The 10719-nt window shown below is 49.2% G+C and overlaps 1 protein-coding gene across 1 annotated transcript in view; it reads left to right on the top strand.

The window, feature by feature from the left end:
* Nucleotides 1–3111: 3111 nt before the first annotated feature.
* LOC106821338 (ion transport peptide-like) overlaps nt 3112–10719 on the top strand; it is a 42651-nt gene continuing 35043 nt past the window's right edge. Inside the window, exon 1 of the mRNA XM_014826095.1 lies at nt 3112–3455. The gene's annotated coding sequence lies outside the window, so the exon portion shown is untranslated. The remainder of the gene's footprint in view (nt 3456–10719) is intronic.

Below are 10719 nucleotides of genomic sequence, written 5' to 3'. Positions count from 1 at the left end.
TATGTATGTATGTATGTATGTATGTATGTATGTATGTATGTATGTATGTATGTATGTATGTATGTATGTATGTATGTATGTATGTATGTATGTATGTATGTATGTATGTATGTATGTATGTATGTATGTATGTATGTATGTATGTATGTATGTATGTATGTATGTATGTATGTATGTATGTATGTATTTCTATAAACATCCCGATTGTACGAGGGGTACTTTGTTCTATACATAAACAAGTTGGTGTGCCTTCTAAATATTTACTGCTACCAATTAAGTAGATTCATCTGATAAAATAGAAAGGATAATTGTATTTTTATGTCACTATTCAATACGAGATTTTGTCATGAATGATAAGAAATACGAATTTAGTCCTACACGTGAGTCTTATCACGTGATTGCAGTCGGTATCAGTACGTATTTCGTATCTGTACCTGAGATTTACTGCCAATCTTTACAGCTACGTCGAAAAGCCAATATCAAATGCGTGCATCAGGATATATCAGGTGATGATGTTCGTGCTTTGTTAGATGCCACTCGAGGGGCAGTGGCAGGAAGGAAACGCCATGCATGTACTGGACTACGTGCATGTGCGATTACTGAAGCCTCATCATATTCGCCAACGGATAAGCTCGTATATTTGTCCAAGCAGACGGCGCGTGGATGACTAATTAGGCACTAGTACGCACGACAAAACTAATCAACTCGGGAAAGTTTGTTTATCCGAAGAATTGGCTTCGAAAGATAAGCTGCGGAGAGTCCCAAAGCAGTCGCAACGAGAGGTCGAGCCCGTTTCTATATAGAGAACTCACACAGCACAGCTTGTAGTATAAAACGCGAGAGGCCGGTACTGTTGTAATTCTAGAGCATTTGAATACGTTTTTAGATTTAACCTGCAGTAAGGATTCTAACAATATAACAAATATGAAAGAGAATGGATGTGAGTAACGCAGTTGATGAAATGACGATTGATGATTGATGTGATTAATCAAAAAATTAACTGAATTTAACTCGATAATGGCGGTAATATTATTGTATAGTATACCAGAACGAGGCCATTATTTCGTATAGATACTATCAGGAGTAAGATAATATCGAAGATATAAGATCCTATATTATCTTACTCCTGATACTATCTATATATAATACTTAATATCCACTTAAAACTTCTTTGTAAAGTTTCTAACGCTTTTATTTGTTTTATCATAAACATTGTATTGAAAGAAATTCTCCAGTTAGACACAAACACATGCACATGCGGGAAGCACGCAATGGGTAAAGAAAATTCCGTCGTCATTACTAAATTAAATAATTATAATATACGCGACGTCTAGAATTGGCGCCTTATAATTATAAGGCAAACTCGTCCCTGCATAGCACCATGTGTAATGTTATTCTAATTCATCTAAGCAGAACCCAATGCTTCGCCTGTGACTTCAACATTAGACACTAGATTGCTCAATAACGGTGGCAGCAGTGATGTGGTAGTGTGATTTATATAGCTTTTTGTCGTGTGAACCGGCTCAAAACGCAATCGGTTGGCTTCGATATTGCACTCTTTGCTCTTCAACTTGATGACATGTGAGAGCGAGAGATCGTTGCTCTTTAAAGTAATGTCAACGACGTCTCGGCGTGGAAATAGCATTGCGTTAACTTGTGAAAAATGTATAACAGTGTTTGTGTTACTGGAGTCTTGCTGAATGTGAGTCATTGGGCACTCCGAGAATCCTAACACCCACTCAATTTTGACAGCACACTCATCTACCCATTCTTTGGAACAACTCGCTCATGAAATTGTCATTTTGCATTGAAAGATAAAAGGCTATGACTGATATAGCGTGGAATTGTTTTTATAACGTATAAGAGATTGAACGCCTGAATGGATGGTTGGATGGATGGATGGATGGATGGATGGATGGATGGATGGATGGGTGGGTGGGTGGATGGATGGATGGATGGATGGATGGATGGATGGATGGATGGATGGATGGGCGAATTTTATAAAGGATCGTTGCATTGATAGATCCATTCACGTGGGTGTGGATGTTTGCTTGCGTACGGCGCTGTTAAGTAAGTGTGTTTAAGTATTCGTATACCTAAACGCACTTACTCTGGAGTACGAGAGTGCGTGCGGCTGTGCAGTGACTTCAAGAATATCCGAAGCCTGTGCGTTGAGAAAAGCAAGTTATTGCTCGTTACATTACCATTTACACCCTAGTGGTAATAAGAAAATACTGCCAGGAAAAACATCCAATATTGTAGATGTGAGAATCCCGCTATGTATAATTCGCGCGCTGTGCATCTAAATGCGGCTCAGTAATTCGTCATAAATGTTTGTGCAGTTACAGTAATGGATTTTACGCTGCAATAAACGTTTTGCTTGATAGAATCTCGCGGGAGACACTGTGCGACCCAACCAACACCAAAGCGAATGCATTATATGTGCAACGTGGCCAGTGGAAGTAATTGCTTGCGTGTTCCATCGCTATGACGTACGTCGTGTGATTAGCACTACATTACCAAAGCGCCGTACCGTGGCGCGTTTACGTAACAAACTCTATGCGGTTAATTATATTCATTCTGAATTAATACCAATTAAATTATATCAGGATCGTATAATAACCTATATTAATTACTTCTGATTATATTGCATATGCAGGAAAGTCCACGTTCTTACGTGTAATCTCTAGATCACGAAAGGTGCCTACGTGCGTATGGCATATGTTTACGTGCAATATAGTAAACAAGTGATCACGCGTACCGGGGGTTGGAGGGTCCATTCACCAGTGCCCACCCACGCATCACCCCGCACGACTCGCATCATTCATTATATTTGGCAGCCGCCAACACCTACATCTCCGTAAAGACTCCCCCGACTTATCGCGTTCACTGCCCCCGCAAACTGCCCGCAAAGAGGCATCCATAGATCGAACCTCCCACTCGGACATTTGCCGGCGATGCACGCGCCCCCACAAGCCGCGGTCACTGCTCACTGGCTACTTGCGCGCGTGACGTCACGAGCTTCGCAGCGACCGGCGACGTAAGCGGTAGGGAGGCACGTGCGGCGAGTCAATCTCACGAAATCTGCGCCCGCACTGCCACCGTGACACCGCGCGTCCGTCAATAAACACCGCAATAGAGAGAGCGAGAGAGCGCGAGGGAGAGCGAGAGAGAGAGAGAGAGAGAGAGAGGGGGAGAGGCGACCGCCACCATAGAAACGTAAGAGACGTAGCAGCGCACGTCGCACACCGCGCTCACGGAACCCAAGACAGACACCAGTGCGCATAGCAGCTGACACAGGCGCAGCGACGCACTGCTGCCGTACAGGGATTCTCAAACTTGACATTTCGTCGCAAGAGACTGCGCTCAGAGAAGAGACGCCCGGCCGCGCATCCGCCGGTAAGCATACGTAATCGGCAGCTGACAGACAAAGAGGAGCCTTAGCAGGTACACGGGTGAGTGCAATTTATTGTCTATATAGTCAAATGTAGTTGCTAGAATAAGTATTGCCTATGTAGGATTCTTCCAACTGTTATACCTTGTCGTTCTCTTTCGTGCGCGCGCTCTCCCTTTCTCTCTATCACTTTCTCTGTCGCTTTCTCTCTCTCTCTCTCTCTCTTTCTCCTTCTCTCTCCTTCTTTCTCTCTCTTTTTCTCGCTACTGTTTTGAGGATTCGACACGCGTCATTAGAGAGCAGAGACGCGGGAGCGTTTGTCAGCAACATGTTCGTCGTAATATTGGTCTTATTCGCTCCCTTTATTCTCATGTGTTATACGTAATAGAACTTTTCATTTATCGTAGAGCATGATGTTGCTGAAAACGTCCCCAGCTTTAGGGTATGTGAGATAATACCTCGCTTGAGTGATAACGCTGGCTGCAGCATAATATTCCTGACTATTATATGGTGACTTGTATGACACATCACGCAAACGACAAATACATCTAATATAGCACATTCATGTAGTAATTCGGAGGTAGATTCTGTGTAGAGGTAGATAAGATTCGTCTTCTTTCTATTCGTATGGAGTCTATAGCCGAGGCCACGTCTGTGCCGCAGCAGTTAACGCAATGAGGACCAAGGCTCATAGATAAATATAAGATCATTTATTTATAGGTTTGCTATCCCGAAACTATCTTGTATTACAATCAGACGCGCTTATTCAAGAATGCGTTGAAAACGAAACAACACATCTCATAATGTCCAGCTGAATACAGACACGTGCGCACGCACGCACGTAGGTCGCACACGTGTACATATTGTGTGTATGCCGCCACGCACAGCCATGCATGAGTTCTTGCTCGTACCGCTCCTTATAAATTGACTTAGAAGTCATAGCTAGATAGAGTCATATTACTTCTAATTGTCGTTTAGTAGCGTTTAGTTTCGTCGGCCATCGGTAATGAGTGACATGACGTTGTCTTTCGTAATTTTAATTAATCGTATAAGTGCGACGCCAGCCACCTAATCTAAGTCCCTCTCTTAAATAATGATATCTTCATCGTCTTCACTAACTTCTGCTTCCGACTGTGAAGTAAAGAGGCCATTATATCTGTTATGCAGTGACAAAGATGTCAAAATGCAAGATGACTCACAACTGCATGGTCAAACTGTCTCAGAGAGCCAGAGATAATTCATCAATTGCAACAATACTTGTTGAATTATTGTTTCTACCGTTTAAAATAATTATCACGTTGTATGTATACATGTTTGTTTGTGGCGCGTGTTTATGCGTCGTGCATGCGTGGGTGCGGGTCTGTGTGGTGGCGCGCGTGTGTGTGCGTGCGTATGTGTGGGCGTGTGCGTGCGCTTGCGTGTATGCGCGTGTGCGTGCGTATGTGTGCGTGCGTGCGTGCGTGCGTACGTGCATGCGTGCGTGCGTGCGTGCGTGGCGTGCGTGCGTGTGTGTGTGGCGTGTGTACTTGCGTGCGTGCGTGCTTGTGTGCGTGTGTGTGTGCGTGTGTAAGCGTGCGTGCGTGCGCTGCTTGTTTGCGTGTGCGTGTGTGTGTGTGCGTGCGTGCGTGCGTGCATGCGTGGTGGGCGTGCATGCGTGCGTGCGTGCATGCGTGCGTGCTTTGTGTGCATTAAGAAGGCTTTTACGCGGCGACACATGCAGTGCCTCTGGCGGGAGCACTGATTTTATCTATAAATTTACGTGAAAACAATCCACAATAATCTGATAGCCGATAATATAATACAACGCGACTTAGGCATTATCTTCCGCGTTACTTGCGACGACGCGTGTCGCGCAGGCCATGCTTAGTGACACAGAAGCAATATAACGGTCGGCGCGCCCTTACGACCTTCTCTGCTGCTTCGCGCGCCGCCACAGACCGCCACGGTTGCGACTGCTGTCGCAATAGACGCGTCGCAATTACAAAGCAATGTGCCGAGTGATTCTGCGAGCAACGTAATGTAGCGGACATTACGAGCGACAATACGAATCGAATGCGAATTGTAAATGACAGCAATCGTCGTCGCCGTCGTCGTCGAGCGCAATCCGCGCGCGTCATATCGTGTTTGCGAGCTGCCGCTAGTGTGGTTGCGTCTGCTTGGGCGTGCCATATGGACGCTCGGCGGCACACGAGCCCGCAGTGAAGTGTGCAGTTGGCATCGGTGTAGCGAATACTAGCACATCGCGTTCTAATTTAATATACAGTGGGATTGTCGATAGCGTTCACTGTGAAATGGTATAAAGTTTGGTGCGATCGAACATGAGCATTAATCTAGATCAATGTAGACGACTAATGTCGCTGAGCCGTTCCAATTTCAACGCGGAGCCTGCGTAAGCAGTGTGAGGTGCATGTAGTACAAAACATACATACGCGCGCGCGTGTGTGTGTGCGTGTGCGTGAGTGGCGTGCTCCATAACGTGCATGCAGCTATATGTACGTAGGTAGATAGGTCGACGTGCGTACAAATGTAGGTGTTTTGAATGCGTGCGCGACTACGTGCGTGCGCGCTCCATAACGTGGCGTGCAGCTATATGTACGTAGGTAGATAGGTCCGATCGTGCGTACAAATGTATGTGTTTGAATGCGTGCGTACTACGTGCGTGCGCGCTCCATAAGTGCGTCAGCTATATGTACGTAGGTAGAAGGTCGACCGTCGTACAAAGTATGTGTCTGAATGCGTGCGGACTACGTGGCGTGCGCGCTCCATAACGTGCTGTGCAGACGTATGTAGGTAGGTCGACGTGCGTGCAAACACACGTGCGTGCGTGCGTGCGTGCGTGCGTGCGTGCGTGCGTGCGTGCATGCTGATTAACCGCCCAACATGTGAAGCATAGATAGACGGTGGGTGCGCGCTGGTTAAATGCGTGTTCACGGCGTGCCGTACATGCGGGCATGCGAGAGTGAAAACGCGAGACCACAGAGACAAACAGAGAGAGAGAGAGAGAGAGAGAGGGAGAGGGGGTGGGAGGGGGCTGAGAATTCGCTAGTTTGCAGCAAAAGTAATTACACATGCGGGTGGTGTTTATGATCGGAACCTGTGTATCTAACGTTGCGTGACGAGTGTATGCGCGCAAAAATATTCATAATGAAATATAAATTCAATTAAAGGCAATATAACAAAACACAAAACAACGAACGCAATTTATTATTACTACGACTTCTTGCGAATCTGTGACGAGCTCAGATATCGTTAGCGATATTACAGATAAAAACGTGTCATAACTGCTTAAGGCCGCGCACACCAGCAGCCGATTTTTACAAACGCATGAAGCGATGAAGCGATGAAGCGATGAAACGATGTAGGTGTGCGGTTCATTTGTAGACGATTTTATTGTTATCGGGTGATGCGTTCCAAAATCAAACATGTTTGATTTTGAACCGATTATTTGGACGCGATTTTGTGGTGTGCGCGTGACCTCAGGAAACTCGTGTGCGATAAATATTGAACAGCCAATAGCTGAACGTGCCCGTGTCACATGACATTCATCCTTGCAGAAATTATCGTAGGGTGTGCGCCGCACACCTACATCGCTTCATCGCTTCATCGCTTCATCGCTTCATCGATTGTAAAAATCGGCTGGTGTGCGGCGGCCTTTATATACGCGCAGCAGTTGCTTATACGTTATTATGTTCATACGCTATATGCTCTTCTATATACGCTACTATACGCTACTATATACGCTACTATACGCTACTATGTACGCTACTATACGCTTCTATATACGCTACTATACGCTTCTATATACGCTACTATACGCTTCTATATACGCTACTATACGCTTCTATATACGCTACTATACGCTACTATATACGCTACGTTATATGCGTTATTTGTTTATACGCATATACGCTACGCTATATGCGCTATTTGTTTATACGTATATACGCTATAACATCACGTTATATGCCACGACCTTGCTGCAGACATACGCGCGCGCGCGCCCGCACGACGTACTGCACGCACGCCACCACACCACACACACACCAGACACACGCACACACACACACACACACACACACCAGCACACACACACACACGCACACACACACAACGTACACCCACACCGCACGCCACACGCACGCGTGCCGCCGCACGCACACGCACGAGCGCCCATACAACCACTAGTTGCTGCCATCACGGTGTTGTGGTATCATCATGTGGCAAGCACCGCGTGGTTTACGCTGACGCCTATAATTCATTCCTATATCTGAACCGCCCGTGAGACTAATGAGAGTATACGCGTTGGCTAATCAACGCATTAATTTGCCGCGTGAGTAGATACACAAACGCGTCAATAGGTTCGTCTGCTCTCGCGTAATCATTGCGCGCACAGGTAATGAGGTAGCAGGTGTGAGGTATGAGGCACGGTATGAGGTACAGGTATGGAGGTAGCAGGTAGTTGAGGTACAGGTATGAGGTGTACAGGTATGAGGTACAGGTATAAGGTACAGGTATGAGGTACAGGTATGAGGTACAGGTATGAGGTAGCAGGTATGCAGGTGTATGACAGGTGTATCAGGTAGCAGGTTAGTACAGGTATGAGCGTACAAGTATGAGGTACAGGTATGAGGTACATGTATGAGGTACAGGTGTGAGGTTACAGGTGTGAGGTACAGGTATAGGTACAGTGGTATGAGGTACAGGTATGAGGTACAGGTATGAGGTACAGGTATGAGGTACAGGTATGAGGTACAGGTGTGAGGTACAGGTATGAGGAACATGTATGAGGTACAGGTCTGAAGGTTCAGGTATGAGGTACAGGTATGAGGTACACAGTAGAAGGTACAGGTATGAGGTACAGGTATGAGGTACAAGTATGAGGTACAGGTATGAGGTACAGGTGTGAGGTACAGGTATGAGGTACAGGTATGAGGTACAGGTATGAGGTACAGGTATGAGGTACAGGTGTGATGTACGGTATGAGGTACAAGTATGAGGTATACAAGTATAAGGTACAGGTATGAGCGTACAGGTGTGATGTACAGGTATGGAGGTAACAAGTATGAGGTACAGGTATCGCTTTATGCTGTTTATCGTACTATATGGAGACCGATTATTCGGTAGTGACTGCTGTTGGGCGCCAATAACACGCGTGATCAATCTCCATCCACGAGAGCAACGTATAGTCACTTGAAAACGCACACCGATCCGCACTTATAATCTGCAGTAACGGAAAGTGCAGTATACGCTTAAAAAGAATCTAGTTCTCCTGCTGGCTGCTCCTGCTGCTGCTGCTGCTGCTGGCTGCTGCTGCTGCTCCTGCTGCTGCTGCTGCTGCTGCTGCTGCTGCTGCTGCTGGCTGCTGCTGCTGCTGCTCATGCTGCCTCATGGCTGCTGCTGCTCCTGCTGCTGCTGCTGCGCTGCTGCTGCTGCTCTGCTGCTGCTGCTGCCTCCTGCTGTGCTGCTTGCTCTCTGCTGCTGCTCATGCCTGCTCATGCTGCTGCTGCGCTCATGCTGCTGCTGCTCCTGCTGCTGCTACTGCTGCTACTGGGCTGCCTCGCTCCTGCTGCTGCTGGCTGCTCGCTGCTGGCTGCTCCCTGCTGCTGCTGCTGCTGCTGCTGCTCATGCTGCTCATGCTGCTGCGCTGCTCATGCTGCTCATGCTGCTGCTGCTCCTGCTGCTGCTACTGCTGCTACTGCTGCTGCTCCTGCTGCTGCTGCGGCGGCTGCTGCTGGCTGCTGCTCATGCTGCTGCTGCTGCTGCTGCTGCTCCTCCCTCCTCCTCCTCCTGCTGCTGCTGCTGCTGCTGTTTTCTGCCTGCTGCGCTCTACTGTTCCTGCTGCTGCTCATGCTGCTCATGCTGCTGCTGCTCCACTGCTGCTGCTGCTCACTGCTGCTGCTACTGCTGCTACTGCTGCTGCTCCTGCGCTGCTGCTGGCTGCATGCTGCTCCTGCTGCTGCTGCTGCTCCGCTGCTGGCTGCTCATGCTGCTCATGCTGCTGCTGCTCAATGCTGGCTCATGCTGCTTGCTGCGCTCCTGCTGCCTGCTGCTGCTGCTCTTGACTCCTGCTGCTACTGTTTCTGCTACTGTTCTGCCTGGCTGCTGCTGGCACTGCTATGCTGCTGCCTGCTTGGCTGTGCTGGCTGCTCTTGGCTCCCTGCTGCTGACTGTTTCTGCTGCTCGGCTCCGACGTAACTGCTGCTGCTGCTGGCTGCTCATGCTCGCTGGCTCTACTGGCTCGCTCCTGCTGGCTACTGTTTGCTGCTGCTGCTCCTAACTGGCTGGCTGGCTGCTGCTGCTGCTGTCATGCTGCTGCGCTGCTGCTGCTTATTGCTGCTGTGGCTGCTGCTGCTGCTGCATGCTGCTGCTGGCATGCCTGCTGCTGCTGCTCTCTGCTGCCTCGCTGTCTGCTGCTGCTGCTTGCGGCTGCTGCTCTGGCTGTCTGCTGCTGCTCGCTGCTGCTGCTGCTGCTGCTGCTCTGCTGCTAGCTGTTCTGCTCCTGCTGCTGCTGCTGCGCTCATGCTTGCTTACTGCTCCTGCTGCTCTTGCTGCTCTGCTACTGTTCCTGGCTGCTGCTTCTCTGCTGCTGCTGGCTGGCCGCTGCTCGCTGCTGCTGCCTCGCTGCTGCTATGTTTCGTGCTCTCTCGCTGCTGCTGCATCCGCTCGCTAGCTGCTGCTCTCTGCTGCTCGCCTGCTCGCTGCTGCTGCTCATGCTGGCTCTGCTGCTTGCTCTCGCTGCTCGCTGCTGCTGCCTAGCTGCTGCTGCTGCTCGCTCAATGCTGCTGCTCTGCTCTACCTGCTGCTGCCTGCTGCTGGCTCATTAGCTGGTGCGTGCTCGCTGCTGGCTGCATGGCTGGCTGGCTCTGCTGGGCTCGAGCTGCTGCTGCTGGCTGCGTGCTGCTGCTGCTGCTGCTGCTGGGCTGCTCCATGCTGTGCTGCTGCTGCTGCTGCTGGCTGCCTCATGCTGGCTGGCTTGCTGCTCCTACTGCTGCTGCTGGCTCATGCTGCTGATGCTGCTGCTGGCTGGCTGCTGCTGCTCGCTATTGCTGCTGCTGCTGCTGCCTGATGCTGGGCTGCTGCTGCTGCTGCTGCTGGCTGCCCGCCCCGACTGCTGCTGATGCTAGCTGTCGCTGCTGCTGCTGCTGCTGCTCATGCTGGCTGCTGGCTGCTCCTCACTGCTGGGCTGTGCTCATGCTGCTGGCTGCTGCTGCTGCTGCTGCTGTGCTGCTATTGCTGCTGCTATTGCTGGCTGCTGCTGCTGCTGATGCTCATGCTGCTTAGCTGCTGCTGCTCATGCTGCGCTGCTGCTCCTACTGCTGCTCCTC

The sequence above is a fragment of the Priapulus caudatus genome, unplaced genomic scaffold, assembly GCF_000485595.1.
Source record: "Priapulus caudatus unplaced genomic scaffold, Priapulus_caudatus-5.0.1 Scaffold69, whole genome shotgun sequence".
In the NCBI taxonomy this organism is placed as follows: Eukaryota; Metazoa; Priapulida; class Priapulimorpha; order Priapulimorphida; family Priapulidae; genus Priapulus; species Priapulus caudatus.
This window is presented reverse-complemented; position numbering and strand designations above follow the sequence as displayed.